The following is a 14,748-nucleotide window of genomic DNA, read 5'->3' as shown; positions in this document are numbered from 1 at the left end:
AATTCGCGTTAGTACTTTGCAGCTGTGAATTATTAAACTGATAGTTCGGTAATTTTCACATCTGTCAACACCTGCTTTCTTTGGGGATCAAATTATTATATTCTTCTTGAAGTCTGAGGGTATTTCGCCTGTCTCATACATCTTGCTCACCAGATGGTAGAGTTTTGTCGGGAGTGGGTCTCCGAAGGCCGTCAGTAATTCTAATGGAATGTTGTCTACTCCCGGGGCCTTGTTTCGACTCAGGTGTTTCAGTACTCTGTCAAACTCTTCACGCAGTATCATATTTTTCATTTCATCTTCATCTACATCCTCTTCCATTTCCACAATATTATCCTCAAGTACATCGCCCTTGTATAGAACCTCTACATACTCCTTCCACATTTCTGCTTTCCCTTCTTTGCTTAGAACTGGAATTCCATCTGAGCTCTTGATGTTCATACAAGTGGTTCTCTTTTCTCCAAAGGTCTCTTTAATTTTCCTGTAGGCAGTATCTATCTTACCCCTAGTGAGATAAGCCTCCACAACCTTACATTTGTCCTCTAGCCAACCCTGCTTAGCCATTTTGCACTTCCTGCCGATCTCATTTTTTAGACGTTGTATTCCTCTTTGCCTGCTTCATTTACTGCATTTTTGTATTTTCTCCTTTCATCGATTAAATTCAATATTTCTTCTGGAAGCCAAGGATTTCTACTAGCCCTCGTCTTTTTACCTACTTGATCCTCTGCTGCCTTCAGTATTTCATCCCTCAGAGCAACCCATTATTCTTGTACTGTACTTCTTTCCCCCATTCCTGTCAACTGTTCCCTTATGCTCTCCCTGAAACTCTGTACAACCTCTGTTTTAGTCAGTTTATCCAGGTCCCATCTCCTTAAATTCTCACCTTTTTGCAGTTTCTTCAGTTTTAATCTACAGTTCATAACCAATAGATTGTGGTCAGAGTCCACATCTGCCCCTGGAAATGCCTTACAATTTAAAACCTGGTTCCTAAATCTCTGTCTTACCATTATATAATCAATCTGATACCTTTTAGTATCTCCAGGGTTCTTCCATGTATACAACCTTCTTTCATGATTCTTAAACCAAGTGTTAGTTATGATTATGTTGTGCTCTGTGCAAAATTCTACCAGGCGGCTTCCTCTTTCATTTCTGTCCCACAATCCATATTCACCTACTATGTTTCCTTCTCTCCCTTTTCCTACTCTTGAATTCCAGGCACCAATGACTATTAAATTTTCGTCTCCCTTAACTACCTGAATAATTTCTTTTATCTCATCATACATTGCATCAATTTCTTCGTCATCTGCAGAGCTAGTTGGCATATAAACTTGTACTACTGTAGTAAGCGGGGACTTCGTGTCTATCTTGGCCACAATAATGCGTTCACTATGCTGTTTGTAGTAGCTTACCCTTACTCCTATTTTTTATTCATTATTAAACCTACTCCTGCATTACCCCTATTTGTTTTTGTATTTATAACCCTGTTTTCATCTGACCAAAAGTCTTGTTCATCTTGCCACCGAACTTCACTAATTCCCACTATTTCTAACTTTAACCTATCATTTCCCTTTTTAAATTTTCTAACCTACCTGCCCGATTAAGGTTCAAATGGCTCTGAGCACTATGGGACTTAACATCTTAGGTCATCAGTCCCCTAGAACTTAGAACTACTTAACCCTTTGTTTCCTGACGATACTTAAAACTACCAGTAAGTTTTGACTCTAATTATTTTCTCGTGGTGCAGTTTTGTGATCTGAAAGCCTGTCGGTACGTAACAGTAACTCTGCTCTACTGTTTCATAGACGTTATTGTGCAATACATATACCTCTCTGGCGGTCAGAGCTTGAAATTGTTTTTCGCGCGCTGCTGTGAAAACAGAAGACTGTATGTGCTTTTTTCCGTGGTGTTGCCTGAATTTTGTGTGCAATTTATTGAAACTTCCGTTGAATTTTCCATTGTACGTACTTACCTTCTTTGTTTTTTTTTTATAATAGTTTGAAGCATTACGTTACAAGTGAATGAGATAAAGTGAAAATATAAGGCAGACTTATTAGTACCGTCAGGTTGTGCGAACACTTTATTGTAGCAACAATGCGTTACCTCTCACTAGTTGTTCTGTCCACTTTTTCTCACACAGAAATCCGTAAATACATTTGCCTGTGGAACAATTAGAACAAACAGGAAAGGTTTGCCAGAGAATTTACCTAAAGAAAAATGTCTAAACCGTGGGGTATCAAATCACAGAGAGTCATCTTTAGACCTAACAGTATTTCAACGGAGGGAAAATAAAGTGGTGTATTTTGCGTCAAACTTCCATGGCACTGAACAGAGCGTAGTGACAAGAAAACAGAAAGATGAAACTAGTATGACTATACCATGACCAGTTATTGTATGTGATTACAATAAACACATGGGTGGTGTGGATCACGGAGACAGATTACGTTCAACTTATGGTCTTGACAGGCGATCAAAGAAATGGTGGCACCGTCTCTTCTGGGGAGCAATAGAAATTGCTTTTGTCAATGCTTACGTCATTTTCAGTGATCTACATGGGGCACTGCCACTGCTGAAATTCAGGAGTGCTGTGGCACTAGGGCTAATGAATGAACAGCAAGTGCCAAATCTCAAAAAGAGAAACTCCGGTAAAGATGAAATAACTCCCCCAAAGAGAAGGAAGGATAACTTTTCTGTTCCGAAGAATGTACGTCTTGGCAACTGAGAAAACCATTTTGTAGTGTTCAGTTGTAAAAGAGGACGATGCGAAATGTGTGCGAAAAATGAAATTCAGTCGACACCACATTCACAATGTAGTACATGTAAAGTGTATTTGTGCTACAATGAGAAAAAGAACTGTTTCCTACAATTTCATGAGGTATCACTAACACTAAATATGTGATACGTATATACTGTCAAAAATGTATAGCTAAGTTACTATGTATTGTGAAGTTGCTCTAGAATAAATTTATGCGAAATTAAAAAAAAATTCAGAAATATATTTCTGTTAATTAATTTTCTAATGTAAAAATATTTAATATTTATGTGGAATAAAGTACAAGTTATAAAAATTGGAGCACTTTTCGGCGCGTATTGTGATTCTGTCCATGGAGTCTGACGGTACTTCTGAGTACCAGGAGAGAAAAAAGTTGTGAAAAATAAAATAAAATTTTACAAAAAGTTCTACCGTCATTTGAGGCCACAATAGCATAAATTCTGCAAAGAAAATGTTAAAAAATAAATTTTTTCTTATGTCAGGAAACAAAGGGTTAAACCTAACTAACCTAAGGACATCACACACATCCATGCCCGAGGCAGGATTCGAACCAGCGACCTTACCCGATTAAGGGATCTGACATTCCACGCTCCGATCCGTTGAACGCCAGTTTTCTTTCTCCTGATAACGAGGAAGGATACCGTGCAACAATTAGGTTCATAATGGTTCAAATGGCTCTGAGTACTATGGGACTTAACATCTTAGGTCATCAGTCCCCTAGAACTTAGAACTACTTAAACCTAACCAACCTAAGGACATCACACACATCCAAGCCCGAGGCAGTATTCGAACCTGCGGCCGCAGCGTCGCGCGGTTCCAGACTGAAGCGCCTAGAACCGCTCGGCCACCACGGCTGGCGAAACAATTCCGCAAGACCACACACGCCGTTGAACCACGCTCGTTGGGACTGCATGATCAGATTGTGGACGTATCAGGAATAACAACGGACCATGTCCACACGACTTATTATGACCTTGAACAGTATAGCTGTCCCGAAAAAGTGCTGCATGTTATGTTATTGGACCGTTTCTCAAGAAGCACGAAGGCGCAACTGAATTTCATCATCGCGACACAACTCTAAGTACTGATTCTGTTTCAAGCGCCGATATTGATTTTGGGCCTGAAGAAGTAAATTCCTGTCTGAAAGACGTACGAACGAGGTTTAGTGAAGTTAATATCATAAAATTGAACGGCAGACCGTTCAACGAAAGTTGCAAATTTGTAGTGGCATGCAGTCGGTAGAAAAGCAGATAAGTCAATCACGATTGCATGATACAAGGTGCAGGTTTCATTCTGAGGCCAAGTTTTTACTTGCTTTATGTGTAATTAAAGCGTACACCTACGTCAAAACTACCCTAAACGGTTTTTATTTTAAAAAAACTCTGTGCAGCAACGAAATTAACTTTTGCAGAGCTCGTTACTCCAGTTCAAGCAACTGAGAAGTTCAGTCAAGTACATCCGGATGTGTGCTAAAAACTTGACATGTTACGTGACGAAGATTTTCCGCTGCTAGAAAGTAAACCTGGTGTACAACAGCCTATTCCTAAAATAGCTAACGCTGTGGTAGTTAATGAGGGACTACGAACACACGAAAGCAACAGTTTTATGACGCCTTTACTGAAACTGAACACTCTAAAACCTGCGTCTAGGTAATGAAGTTGCCAGTGACACTATAAAACTTGAACATTATTTCAGTCAGTGCCAGAACTCTAACAAGAAAACGTGCCATCACTTTTGCACGAATTACCCGACACCCGATATGAAAACAAGCAGGAACAAGCCACACGTTAAGGAAAACAAACAGGTCAAGGAAATTGGTGACAGTAAACAAATGTGCTCGTGCCCGCCAAACAACAAACATTCCGAGCAGCGCAGACGGTGTACGCAAACAAGAGAGAAATGGAAGTCAAATTGTAAATACAGACCAGTTGGAGGAAAAGCCACCCGAGATGTACCCGAAGTAACAGTCGAGGAGCAAGATTAGGATGGTAGCAGGATCCTCCCGTCGGCTCTATGGTCCAAATGGCTCTGAGCACTATGGGACTTAACATCTGAGGCCATCAGTCCCCTAGAACTTAGAACTACTTAAACCTAACTAATCTAAGGACATCACACACATCCATGCCCGAGGCAGGATTCGAACCTGCGACCGTAGCGGTCACGCGGTTCCAGACTGAAGCGCCTAGAACCTCTCGGTCACCAGCGGCCGGTCCTCCCGTCGGTATCACCTGTTGAGAGAAGTAGCATCAGTTCACGTAGACATACGAAACTACAACCCGTGGCAAAGTTCACAAGAAAACGAACTTAAATAATACACCTAAAGCAGTGAAAGTCACGGAAATGGAATAAACTTACAGAATGCAACAAAGCTAATTCAGTGATATCACAGGCAAACACATTCATTACCTTGTATAACAACCGAATCGCAACCGATTTAGAAGTATCTGCACTGCAGCATTTCACATTCGAGTCTGAAGCACATATTTCCCTAGTACAGGAAGCGCTACAAACTTAAATCCACGTGGTTTTTGAAGAATTGTGAACTTCCCACTCGAAGAAAACACAGGCTCGCCAGAGTCATTCAGAGACGCTGAAGAATTAGTATACGGGTGAAGGATCGCCTGCAGAATGTACAATGTCACCCTTCTAAACTTTTAAGCCCCGTCAGGCAGTAGCACAACGGCAGAGGGAGCTATCATATTTAAACATGAAATAATTTATCTATCTCAGAAGAAACCCGCGTAATCGACTTACAGAAGGAGACATTGTTTCTGTACTTCATGTAAAAGAGCAGTGATTAATATATATTACTGTTATGAATTACAATAGCTTGTGCAGCACTTGGTGCTTACGGATTCTTGGAAGTAAGTATACATACGCTAGTGAAACATATTTTCCTCATGTCGACTTCGCCGGCCGAAGTGGCCGCGCGGTTCTGGCGTTGCAGTCTGGAACCGCGAGACCGCTACGGTCGCAGGTTCGAATCCTGCCTCGGGCATGGATGTTTGTGATGTCCTTAGGTTAGTTAGGTTTAACTAGTTCTAAGTTCTAGGGGACTGATGACCTCAGCAGATGAGTCCCATAGTGCTCAGAGCCATTTCAACCATTTGAACTCATGTCGACTTCGAACAACAGGAGCGATAGAAAATACCTAATAGGGAACATTCATCAACTAGTGCTCATTAAAAATTTTGCCCCCGCTCCATTTTCAGATTAATTCGTGTTACCAGTATCATTAAACATTAAGAAACAGACTACAGAAAGGTATCGAGGCTAGTGGATGTTAAATGTCTCTAACCTAGATGCATAGTCAGAACTTCATGGACCAACTGCATACGTTCACTCCAGAATTTCACATCAAAAACAAACTACCGAAAGGTTGAATTTATTAAAAGGCGCTCAAGAACATGCATAATAACTAGCGAAAGACATAATATCATTGAAGTAAAGAAAACCATGTAAATTTGTTTCGCCGTATTTTAAAAATTGTAGGAAAAATTCAACTTCCAATCGGGAATAAGGAGAATTAAACCGAAATTCATTACCACAACAGGAGGCAGACTGTGTTAGGCAGCATCCATAGAAGTAGCCGAGACAGCTTCCATCTATCACGTCATCGAACATCAGACCAGCCGCAAACGCTCGTTCCTAGACGAACTGAACATAGACGATGGGAATATACTCAATCATTAAAATGAGATGGTGAGTGAAAAGCAAAGGCGTTGCCGGAAACTCTACTCCGTGAGTCCCATCGATAAGGAGTTGGCAACTAAATCCACACCACTGCTTGACAGCGATATCACTCAAGATGGGAATACAGCATTTTTAGCTGATTTTAGCGTGGATGAAGTATTTGTTAAATCACCAGGTAACAAAGCGCCACGACAGGACGGAATTACCAAAGAGTTATATCACAAATTCTTAGACATTATCGGGACTATTGGTACTAAAGTTCATGGTGACATAATTAGTTTTGTGGTTGCGCCTAACAACATGGAAGAAACAATTTTTCTCGTTTCGAAGAACAACGTTCTGAAAAGCAATGAAAATTTTCAGCGTGCTACACTGCTGATCTTTGACTACAAAACAACCGCCAGAGGTATTAACAGATGGATAACACCGTTGCTTAAAAGACTACTCAAATAATATCAGGTCTGCATTAACGGAAGGACTATTAATTTAGCTGTTTCTGGAATCAGAGACTTCATTCAAGTAGCAGCTGTGACCAAAACCTTTTATCGTGTCAGCAATCAATACATAATGACATTATTGGAGAAAGAGAGACGGGACGAGTGTGTAATAAAAGTAATTCGGAATATGATTTGTGGCATATCCGCTGGGGTTTGAGTTAATGGAAAACTGACTAACTTTTTAGTGGGTGTAGGACAGGACAGTCCATTCTCTACAGTTTTCGTGGTGTCGCTGGGGTTTTTGCAACAGAGGTTTAACGGTACACTATCAGGTATTACAGTCCCTGATCAAACTCCAATGGCGTCGCTGTCCTAATAAGATGTCAAGCCGGCCGGTGTGGCCAAGCGGTTCTATGCGCTTCAGTCTGGAACGCACGACTGCTACGGTCGCAGGTTCGAATTCTGCCTCGAGCATGGATGTGTGTGATGTCCTTAGGTTAGTTAGGTTTAAGTAGTTCTAAGTTCTAGGGGACTGATGACCTCAGATGTGAAGTCCCATAGTGCTCAGAGCCATCTGAACCATTTTTAAGATGTCAAGGGAGCACCCTTGAGGCGAATGACGACGAAGTGCTCCAAGGTCTGTAGCTATGCATTTTTGAAACAATGTTTACTAGACCTTTGGTTTCGAATGATCATACCTGTCATATCCCTGAATAGTGGCCATTCCTCCTGGGCCGCGCGGAGTGGCCGCACGTTTTGTGACGCAATTTCACGGATTGCGTGGCCGCTCCCGCCGGTGTTTCGAGTCCTCCCTCGGGTATGGGATTCCAGTGTGCTATAGAGCCATTATTATTCGCTGTTTTGTTTACTTTTGGAATATAAAAGGGTGTTAAGTCAGCGATTTTTATCTCTGTGTGCAGCTTTGTAATCGACCTCATCAGCTTTACGTTTACACAATACATGTAATTTCACCCCAGTTAGATGAAGTGGCAAACTTATTTACATCACTTCACCCATATAAGGAAACGTTTTGCTTCCTGTTCTGTAGGTATGACTTAAATCACTCATCTGATATTCCATTTATTCCATAGAATTGTAAATTTTGGAACATAATGTCATGGCTCACGTAATCAAATGCTTTGGACAAATCACAGAAAATTCCTATTGGTGACATTTTACTGTTTAAAGACTGTATTATGTGGACAGTGAAATTGTATATTGCTGTCTCAGTGCAACAGTATTTTTGAAATCCGAACTGTGATTTACTAAGTATCCCATTACCGTTGAGATGGCTAACCATTCTTGAGTACATTACTCTCTCGAAGATTTTTGAAAATGCTGTATGCAAGGATACTGGCCTATAACTATGGACATATGTGGTTTCTCCCTTTTTGTAGAGAGGCCTGACAGTGGCATATTTTAACCTGTCTGGGAAAATACCTTGAGTTAGCGATGCATTACGTACGTGACTCAGAATATCAGCTGTAATTTCTCCACATTGTTTTAATATCTTATTGGAGATGTCATCTACTCCAACAGAAAATTTATTTTTTAAAGATTTAATAGTTTTACTTATTTCACAAGAGGTTGTTAGGTGAAACGCAATCTGAATAAATTTTTTTTCAAAACAGACTCTTCCATGTAGTGCCTGGCTTTTACTTTTAAACTGTTCTCGCCAATTTTTTCTCCTACACTTAAGAAATGGTTGTTAAATATATTAGCTACTTGTGTACAGTTGGTTAGGATGGTCTCGTCCTCTTTAACCCTTTCAGACCCCACTTTTTTCTGGAGGAAGGAAAATTTTTATTTATGTGGTAATGCTCTTAGATGACTTTTTAAAGAATTTATATGCAAGTTTTATACAAAATTCTGTGTCTGTTTTCAGAACATATTTCGTATATTTGACTTCATGATATTGACCAAAATAACTAATTTCGAAATTTTCTCTATTGTAGTAATTAGTAAAATATTCATTCAATAATTATCATGCAAAATAACAACAACAATATGCGATTATACAGTGTAATATATCGAACCAACCACAACCGTGTATACTGTCGTTCATCATTTGCTACACTGTCTTGCTGATATTTTCCCAGTGAAGCCCAACAGTTGGCAGCACTTGAACACGATGGAAAAATTGAACACTCACAAATGTATGCTTCAGGTTAACATTGGTAAAAAATACTTCTGCTGCAGCCAGGACACAGTAAAATTTAATGTACACAATTGTAGCCAGAGGGTCTGTAAGGGTTAGTAGTAATACTACCTACCCCAGGGGTTACTTTACCTGTCTCCCTTCTAACAACATTCCATACTGATTTGATTTTATTGCAAGAGTTTTCAATTTCTTCTCTGACATACGTATTTCTTGATTTCCTTACAACTTTTCTCAGTATGTTACAATAATTTTTATAGAGTAAAACTACTTTTGGATCTTTACTAGTTCTTGCTGTCTCAGACAGTTTTCTTTTTCTTTCTGAAAACACTTTAATACCGGTAGTAATCCAAGGTTTCTTTGAACAATGTGTGGTGTTACATTTAGTAATATTCTTTGAGAAACAATGTTCAAAAGCGGATATAAATTTATCAGGAAGTATGTTACATTTATCATTAGCATTTGGCTCATTATATACATCTCCCCAATTACCATGTCCTAAGCTTTCTCTGAAGTGCTCTATAGATTCCGGGTTGAGAGACCTCACACTTTTACTTGATGGTTTCCGAACTGTACACCCTGTTAGGTTTTGTAAGTTAATCAGTTATGCATCATGGTCTGACAATCCATTTACCACAGGGAAAGCAGGTGTTTGTTTTACATCCTATTTCTGTACAGATACATTACCTATTAGCGTGCTACTGTCTTGAGCAATACGTGTAGGGAAATTCATCACTGATTCTAAGTTATATGTTGTTAATAACACTTCTAGTTCACTTTTCCTATTAGAATTACTTAGAAAGATTACAATGAAGTCACCATAGATCAATACATTCTTCTTTTTGTCTGACAGACAGCATAATAGAGAGTCAAACTTTTTTATGAACAGCTCCCAGTCTCCTAATCGGGGCCTGTACGCTGTTGCTAATATCAATACTACATTATCTAGCTGACGTTCACATGCACAAACCGCAAAGTGCTGAGTAACACAAAATTTGCATACTTCTACAGTTTTGCATTTATACTCTTGCTTGTTTTATGAAAATGGCAACTCCTCCTTTATCCATCCTAGATCTACAAGTGTAAGTTGCTAAATTATACCCACTTATACTGACACTATCCATGCCCACAGTTACACGGTGTTCAGACAGATAAAGTACATCAGTCTCATTCTTATTTTTGAGATCATCTAAACACACTAATAGCCCATCTACTTTATTTTTTATTCCCTTGATATTTTGATGACGTAAGTTGCTACTGCCCTTAGGTTTACCCTTATTTACTGTACATGAAGTTTGTTTTATTCTATTTCTGTTGATTGTCATCTGTCTGGATTTTGGCTTTAACCTAAAAAAACCTGTCTCTCTGGACCCATTAACCACAGGGATCACCCCTTGTGTGACTGTGGACCCCCTTACAGTTTCTGCTAATAGAGAAGCTAACTTATTTTTCCCCATCCTATTCAGGTGCAGGCCATGTGTAGTGTATCCCCACCTACCAATAGCATTTACTGGCACAACACTTATGTGAGATTTTGCCGGTGTTTGGAACATCCTGTTCAGCTCAGTATTAACATGCCTTGCAGCAGTGTTTACCCGGGACTGATCATGGCGCTGAAAGACCTCCACAAACCCCACATTTTTGTGCTCAGTTTCTGCCCCTAGTTTATCCAGGTCACTCCTAATACTGTATCTCGGAGTCATAGTCAGGCTGTTTCCTGCTCCTGCAACTATAATTGCCTGATTTTGTTTCTCAAAGTCCCTGCATAGCTGACCTAAGTTTTCTGTTTTTTTTTCACAAAAAAAAACAAAAACAAAAAAAAAACCTTGGACCTGGTACCCTGCACCTAATTTCTCCTGAAGATGCTGGCACACACCCCTCCCATGACTGCTGCCTATAAGTAGAATTCTTGTTTTCCTATTACGGTTTGATTCCGACCTGTCTATTTTCTTTAAGTTAATATTCTGCTTCACCCTATTTTCAACTACAGCTGGATGAGGCCCTTCCTCCACTTCAGATAGCAAGCCAAACTGATTTAGTAATTGAATTTCTGGAGTTTTTTCAAGTCTTTTCCTTTTTCGGCCTTTGCTTGCTACCTTTTTCCATTTCCCAATCTCTTTTTCCTCATTTAACGTACGTAATTCCAAGTTCGCGTTTTCTAATTCAGCCTTAAGGGCACAAAGTTTTGCCTCCTGTTCAGCGATTTTTCTGTCCTTTCTACATAACTTACACTGCCGTCGAAGAGCCTCATTTCTACCCTCCTTTCCTCACGACTACATTCGCCCCAATGAAACAATAACTTACAGTCTACACAGAGCACCCCCTCTTTCAAATTTCTACGGCAACCACCACATTTGTCACACATGGTTTGGTAGACAAACGGTGCGTTGATGAACTTGTGAATAATATTCTACGACAAACGCAGGCAAGAATTAATGCAAGAGGACGTGCTACTGGGTATTAGAGGTACTGGTCTGTACAGAAATCTGGAACACAATCACTGAAGGTCTCGCCCTATGGTGGTACACAATGCAATGTGTGATTTTCGTGAGCAATAAAAAGGGCGGAAATGATGTTTATGTTGATATCTATTCCAATTTTCTCTACAGGTTACGGAGCTCTCGGAACTTAGGTGATCCAACACATTTTTGATGTGTGTATAAACTCTCGATGATATGAAATTCGCAAAAGCAAGCACCACTCGATTTATCGCTCGTTACAGAAATCTGCGTAAAAGCTATAGATAAAACAAACATAGAGTGCCATACAATATCACCAAAGTTGTATTACAGACTATAAAATTAATCATGGTTTTGGAACAGGTTACATTGCAAACTTTCACGAAACAATGCTGACATTATTATAATGATTAAATAACTACTTTTTGCACACCACGTAGAAAGTCTGAATTTGGGTCAAAACTACATTTGATGGAGCATTCTAGTTACTTTGCCTGAAATTTGCACGATAAAATACACCAGAAAACACTTTACCTTTAAGAAAAAATTCGATTTTCGGTTAGTGTTACTAAGACAGCAGTTACTGAGTCCACGTACACGAACAGAGTATTTGACTGAGATTATTTTAGAAATATCAATGTACTGAAGAATTGAAACGATTTATTACATTTATTTCACTCAGACCTCTTCAAATCGGCCAGTCAGTCACAATTTTCACGAAGCTGAATTCATGGAAAATATTTTCAGAATAGCGCGTACTGTCCTTTCCATATCACGTCACGCCAGCCGCGGCCAAATTCCTACCGCGCTCTATCTTCTCAGCTGCGGGCAGTACAGAATAATAAATTCCCTGGAACAGAAGGATACTAAATCACCATTACTACGTGTACGTCTTCGCCGTCATATTTTTTTTTTATTTTTAGCATAGAGCTTTGTAAGGCAGACATTCATAAAGCAGGAGAATGATGGTGGGTCGAAAAATCGAGCGAATGGTGTCTGGGAACGGGCCATGCCACCTGGCTCTTCACGAGAATCGTGATCCACCCTTCTTCAGTTGTCACTCGTGGAGTTAACTGATGGAGGTAGTTTTCGACCACGTAGTCCGTGAATATCTCAAGTAACATTCTGTACGTCGGCAATGTAAATGTAAGGAAACTCGCTCAATTCTAAAATTCCGACTTCCAAAGGCAGAGATTAGTCTCGATGGTGATTTGTTTCATCGGATTTATGTCTTTATCCAAGGCACCCTTCTCTGCAGAGTCCCATTTTTTTTACTTCGATCACAAAACTGAGAGAAATAGTGTGCAAAATTCTACTCAGGAGCATAGCAAGTAAACCTGTGAACTTCTAGACATATTAAGTACGTGAATGAATGTATGTTGCTGTTCCTGCAGCTTACTAAGTTGCTATAAGAAGGCGCAGTAGCAATAAAAATGACTGGCTAGTTAAAACCTCCCTGGATATAATCCGCCTATAACCTCATAGTTACGAATTTACTTAAACTGTCTTGTCGAAAGGAAATCTATTGAATAAACATAAGGCCTTACTAATACACGCATAGTAAAGTCAACTAGCCATAAGTAAGTTATAAAACGGTAGGTAAAAATTCCTGTACAGTTGAAGAGGAATGGACATCTCTAAAAAGGGCCATCACAGACGTTGGGAAGGAAAGCATAAGTACAAAGAAGGTAGCTGCGAAGAAACCATGGGTAACAGAAGAAATACTTCAGTTGATTGATGAAAGGACGAAGTACAAACATGTTCCGGGAAAATCACGAATACAGAAATACAAGTCGCTGAGGAATGAAATAAATAGGAAGTGTAGTGATGCTAAGACGAAATGGCTGCAGGAAAAATGTGAAGACATCGAAAAAGATATGATTGTCGGAAGGTCAGACTCAGCATACAGGAAAGTTAAAACAACCTTTGGTGACATTAGAAGCAAGGGTGGTAACATTAAGAGTGCAACGGGAATTCCACTGTTAAATGCAGAGGAAAGAGCAGATAAGTGGAAAGAATACATCGAAAGCCTCTATGAGGGTGAAGACTTGTCTGATGTGATAGAAGAAGAAACAGGAGTCGATTTAGAAGAGATAGGGGCTCCAGTATTAGAATCGGAATTTAAAAGAGCTTTGGAGGACTTACGGTCAAAGAAGGCAGAAGGGATAGATAACATTCCATCAGAATTTCTAAAATCATTGAGGGAAGTGGCAACAAAACGACTATTCACGTTGGTGTGTAGAATATATGAGTCTGGCGATATACCATCTGACTTTCGGAAAAGCATCATCCACACAACTCCGAAGACAGCAAGAGCTGACAAGTGCGAGAATTATCGCACAATCAGCTTAACAGCTCATGCATCGAAGCTGCTTACAAGAATAATATACAGAAGAATGGAGAAGAAAATTGAGAATGCGCTAGGTGACGATCAGTTTGGCTTTAGGAAAAGCAAAGAGACGAGAGAGGCAATTCTGACGTTACGGCTAATAATGGAAGCAAGGCTAAAGAAAAATCAAGACACTTTCATAGGATTTGTCGACCTGGAAAAAGCGTTCGACAATATAAAATGGTGCAAGCTGTTCGAGATTCTGAAAGAAGTAGGGGTAAGCTATAGGGAGATACGGGTCATATACAATATGTACAACAACCAAGAGGGAATAATAAGAGTGGACGATCAAGAACGAAGTGCTCGTATTAAGAAGGGTGTAAGAAAAGGCTGTAGCCTTTCGCCCCTACTCTTCAATCTGTACATCGAGGAAGCAATGATGGAAATAAAAGAAAGGTTCAGGAGTGGAATTAAAATACAAGGTGAAAGGATATCAATGATACTATTCGCTGATGACATTGCTACCTGAGTGAAAGTGAAGAAGAATTAAATGATCTGCTGAACGGAATGAACAGTCTAATGAGTACACAGTATGGTTTGAGAGTAAATCGGAGAAAGACGAAGGTAATGAGAAGTAGTAGAAATGAGAACAGCGAGAAACTTAACATCAGGATTGATGGTCACGAAGTCAATGAAGTTAAGGAATTCTGCTACCTAGGCAGTAAAATAGCCAATGACGGACGGAGCAAGGAGGACATCAAAAGCAAACTCGCTATGGCAAAAAAGGCATTTCTGGCCAAGAGAAGTCTACTAATATCAAATACCGGCCTTAATTTGAGGAAGAAATTTCTGAGGATGTACGTCTGGAGTACAGCATTGTATGGTAGTGAAACATGGACAGTGGG

The sequence above is a fragment of the Schistocerca serialis genome, chromosome 2 (genome assembly GCF_023864345.2).
Source record: "Schistocerca serialis cubense isolate TAMUIC-IGC-003099 chromosome 2, iqSchSeri2.2, whole genome shotgun sequence".
Taxonomy (NCBI): Eukaryota; Metazoa; Arthropoda; class Insecta; order Orthoptera; family Acrididae; genus Schistocerca; species Schistocerca serialis.
Note: the sequence above shows the minus strand (reverse complement) of the source record.